Below are 5000 nucleotides of genomic sequence, written 5' to 3' on the forward strand. Positions count from 1 at the left end.
GATTCACTTGGAGATATTATTATTTTTTTTATTACGAGAGTAAGGTAAAGTCAGGCCCACCCTACAACGTGTATATACTTATTTTCGTTCATTCATTCTTACCGTAAGGTTCGCGTGACGGAAGTAAATCGTTTTGTGATAACGGACGCATAAAAATATGATTAGCAAAGTATCGAAAGTTTCTCTCTCGGCAATACGTGTCAAGCTCGGGTACTCTCCTCTCAAAAAAAACTGTACCAGTGACACTACACAGTTCCAAATCAATCTATCAATCAACCGTAGGGAGTTAGTGTGGTGCACTGTAGGTAATAATTAAGTTTTTTTTTTAACGTCGCTTGTCTCCTAGCTGCAATCCCTTCCATTCCATTTCCTGTACCTCCTACCGTCCATATTCCGTTTCTTCCATCTCCTTTCACCCTCTCCTAACAATTGCTTCATAGATCAGCTGCGAGATTTTCCTCCTGTTACACCTTTCAAACCTTTTACTGTCAATTTCCAGCGCCTCGGTAGCGTGATCGGTATGGTCTTGACCTGCCACCACCTCGGTGGCCATGAGTTCGATTCTCCGTCATTCCATTGAGGAGTAAGAGAGATGTGTATTTTCGATAGAAGTTCACTCTCGACGTGGTTCGAAAGTCACGTCAAGCCGTTGGTCCCGTTGCTGAATAACCACTGGTTCCATGCAACGTAAAAGCACTATACAAACAAACAAACAAACAACAAACTGTCAATTTCCATTTTAGTCTTTTACTTGACGTCTATTTCCTCTGTTTTTCTTGACCTCTCGATTTTGCTGTCCAACCGCTCCAACTCTTACTTTCCACCGTCTGGTAACAGTTGCTTCATATTCCAACTGCGAGATTTCCTCCTGTTACACCTTTCAGTCCTACTTGCTCTCAGTTTCCCTCATAGATCCCAGCGCTTGGTCTGTGACCTAAATTTTACTCAAGTTCCTCGTTGGAAGAGTGGGTTGCGTGCTCGCCTACCGATGCGGTAGTCGCGAGTTCGATTCCCCGCTCTGCCAACGTAGAACCAAAGGAATGTATTTCTGGTGATTAGAATTCATTTCTCGATATGATGTGGTTCTGATCCCACAATAAGCTGTAGGTCCCGTTGCTAGGTAACCAATTGGTTCCTAGCCAAGTAAAAATATCTAATCCTTCGGGCCAGCCCTAAGAGAGCTGTTAATTAGCTCAGTGGGCCTCTCCTAGGACTGGCCCGAAGGATTAGATATTTTTACGTGGCTAGGAACCGATTGGTTACCTAGCAACGGTACCTACAGCTTATTGTGGGATCAGAACCACATTATGTCGAGAAATGAATTTCTAATCACCAGAAATACTTGAATTTCTAATCACCAGAAATACATAACTTTGGTTCTACGTTGGCAGAGCGGGGAATCGGTAGGCGAGCACGCGACCCACTCGTCCAACAAGGAACTACTAGAGTAGGGTAGGAAACAGGGTAGATTGCATGCTGCCCATGGCAGAGTTACGAGACTCGGGTGAATTTAAGAATTGAATTAAAACTCCTGATATGACTATGTATTTGTTATGGCCCTCAGAAGAGTTCGCAGTTATTAATTATTCATGAGTTGTAACCTTAGTGAGATATAAACAAGGGAATTCCGTGTTGATAGCGGTTGAAGGTTTGGATTGAAATCATTGAGGGATTAAAGATAATGCTTTGTGGATTTCCCATGCCCTTATATATTATTATTATTATTATTATTATTATTATTATTATTATTATTGTTGTTGTTGTTGTTGTTGTAAAGGGTCCACAATAGTACAAAGTGTTATGAGTTATACACGGACTCTTAACACTGTATTATTGTGGACTCTTTCGAGCATTATATATACTCTCGCGATAGAGTTTTTCCCTATTAGTATTATTATTATTATTATTATTATTATTATTGATTATTATTATTATTATTATATTATTACAGAAGAGATGTAACCTTAGAGAACAAACATTAACACAGGAAGGTATTAATGTATATAATTGATTTCTCGTGCTCTTATTATGAGTATTGTACATTATACCAAATATTCACGTAACTAACTTCCTCTGTATTAGAAATTTCATCTCCCAACACCAGAAACAGATAACATGAAAAATTTAATAAGAGAAATATGAAGTAAAATAATACACGTCTTAAACTTAATATATAAACACACAAACCTTTGGTACACGATCGTAAGTTTCAATGTTGTAACTTCACAGAGGACATAATCATAGTATTTAGTTCGCCCCTTGTAGTGGGGTAGCGCCGTCAGTGCACCTCACTCGGTGTACTGTAGGTCTCTAGCTTCAAACCTTTTAACTGTACCTTTTGTTCATATTCTCTCATTTCCATCTTGTTATCTGCGATTATTTCAGCCCTTTTTTACTCTCAATTTCCGTTTCAGCACTGAATGGCCTCACAGGTGCTATAGAGATCACATCAGCCGTGCATCTGATGTCTAAGCCAATCCCTTACGACGCTCCTGATTGGCTGTTGATAAGCCAATCACAAGGCTGGAAACTCATCTCTCCTGAGGTATACGTCTTTCAAAAAGTATCCCTCAGGAGAGGTGGACCATACATTATGCCTATGTGAACTCTTTAGAGAGACCGAGTTTCCAGCCCTGTGATTGGGCTGATCAACAGCCAATCAGGAGCGTCGTAACGGACGGGCCTAGACATCAAATGCACAGTTGATGTGAATCTACTAAAACCTCTTGCCTTATGGCCTAAATTACATAAACATTAATTTTCGTCCTTCTAGGATTGCTAGCGGGTGGTGTTATGCCAGGCACTCTTTAGACATTTGGGCAGAATGGCACGGGGATGTGACGCCATGGCTGATAAAGAGGACCACGAGAACGGGTAATTATTTTCACGTTAGTTCCACGTAAACTCTGTCTATTAGACTAGACTGAATTTTTTTTTCTTTTTTTTTGTATGATGTAATTACCTCAAATAATTTTTTTGTATTCTGCAAGAGAAGATGAAGCAAGACAAAGTGAAGTTTGTTCTTACGACAAGTTTACTGATTTTTTTATGCTGATTATGGCTAGAATTAATAATATTGTCTTCGAGGAATGATCGCTCTATTTTCTCGTTTATATTCCTCAAGGACCTCAACCACTGCTATTGGAGGAACACAGTATAATTACCATATATAATTCCGTATTATACGATCCTTCTTTTTTTCCTGCCAGTTAATGCTTTTCATCTTCGCCATTCATTAACTTTAAATATTTTCTACCATTTTTGTCGTTTTTTATCCAATTTGAAACTCCATTGTTTTTCTGCGTTCTATTATATGATTGATGTTATTAATTGTCACTCGCTTTTACTACTATGCTTCTACCCATGATTCACTTACTACTAGTTCCGTTACTGCCTCTCCTCTCTCGAGTTCTCCCCGTTCCAACCCCTATTTTCATTACAGTTTACCTTCATTCTTTTATACCTCGGAACTAGGCCTAATACCTTGGCTTCCTACAGCTTTCATATCCAGCTCTTATCCAGCCGTGGAATTGGCCTCATTTTTTTTTTTTTTTTAATTCTCGACGTTCATTCTATCAGCAGGGCTTGCGGAATCCCAATGATTCAGATCTTTATCCCTAAATCTATATTCCCTCGAAGGCCTAGACCATATCCAGTTAGGATTGGCCTACCAGTTCTCTGCGCATGCGCAACACCACTACCTTGGTGTTTGAATCCTCGACATTCAACCTCCATTCTATCAAGCAGGGAGTGCGAAATCCCAATGATTCAGACCTTTGTCCTAATGATCTATTCCCACGAACGGCCTAGACCTTGCTCCCTACAGCATCCAAGTTCCATATCCAACCGTGAATTAGCCTCCCGTTTTCTGCGCATGCGCACAACACCTCGTGTTTTGAAATACTCGACGTTCTTTCCATGGACAGGGAGTGTGAAATCCCGATGATCCAGATCGACAGCAAGGCGATAGAAGTGGCCAACGAATCTCTGTTAGTCGAAGATGACGACGACGCCGCCGTCTTCCTGCAGGAGCTGGGCATCAACTTCGGCATCACGGCCAGATCGAAGGGCAGGGCATCCGTCTTCCAGAGCGTGGGTTAGTTGCCAGTTACGATTTTTATTTAATAATTATTAGAATGCTTCTCATGTAAGTGTAAATGAGAAACTACATAATAACTCATCTTGCATAATGAGCATTAATACCAGGAGTACAATCTGAATGGCAATACAGAGAGAGAGAGAGAGAGAGAGAGAGGGAGAGAGAGGGAGAGAGAGAGAGAGAGAGAGAGTTAATTAACTTAATCTATAAAAAGTTTCACCTCTTTGACGTGAGTATTACCTCATCGCAAACCATTTCCTTGTAGATTGGCTTTTTTTTTTCTTTTTATAAATTTGGTTATTTAAAGTCATGATGTCGATTTGACAGAGTTGTGTGTGTGTGTGTGTGTGTGTGTGTGAATGAAGAGAGAGAGAGAGAGAGAGAGAGAGTAGAGAGACGAGCGGAGAGAGAGAATTTTACATCGAGACCCTACGTAATATTCATCAACCCGAAGCCCCTGTAGGGGATTAGTGCAGTGCAACTCACGCGGTGCGCTGTAGGCACCATTTAAGGTTATTTGCAGCATCCCTTCGGCCCCTAGCTGCAACCCCTTCCATTCCCTGTACTGTACCTCCTTTCATATTCCCTTTCTTCCATCTTAATTTCCACCTGCTAACGATTGATTCATAGTGTTTTCTCCTCCTGTTACACTTTTCAGATGTTAAGTGTCCCTTTCAGCGCTGAATGACCTCATTATAGTAGGTCCCAGCGCTTGGCCCTCGGCCTAAAATCAATAGTATTCTGTTCTGTTCCATCAACCTGAAGTAGTTTCTCGGCTTCTTCCCTCACAGAAGTTTCCCGCGAGGGCTCGGCCGTCTCTTCGGGCATGTCCTCCGTGATCTCCCGGCAGAAGTCCTCCAGGACCTTGGTCGACGTCGTCAGTAGGGTCACCCAGGGCGGA

At 41.3% G+C, this 5000-nt stretch overlaps 1 protein-coding gene and 1 long non-coding RNA gene across 3 annotated transcripts in view; both read left to right on the top strand.

The window, feature by feature from the left end:
* LOC135213732 (dnaJ homolog subfamily B member 14-like) overlaps window positions 1–5000 on the top strand; it is a 188089-nt gene that overhangs the window by 6398 nt on the left and 176691 nt on the right. The gene's annotated exons all lie outside the window — the stretch shown is intronic.
* The window catches only part of LOC135213965 (uncharacterized), a 2327-nt gene continuing 85 nt past the window's right edge, over window positions 2759–5000 (top strand). The window contains exons 1-3 of the long non-coding RNA XR_010314239.1: window positions 2759–2874; window positions 3927–4096; window positions 4891–5000. The exon at window positions 4891–5000 is cut by the window's right edge and continues 85 nt beyond it. This is a non-coding gene — a long non-coding RNA (uncharacterized LOC135213965). The remainder of the gene's footprint in view (window positions 2875–3926; window positions 4097–4890) is intronic.

This window comes from Macrobrachium nipponense, chromosome 43, assembly GCF_015104395.2.
Source record: "Macrobrachium nipponense isolate FS-2020 chromosome 43, ASM1510439v2, whole genome shotgun sequence".
Taxonomy (NCBI): domain Eukaryota; kingdom Metazoa; phylum Arthropoda; class Malacostraca; order Decapoda; family Palaemonidae; genus Macrobrachium; species Macrobrachium nipponense.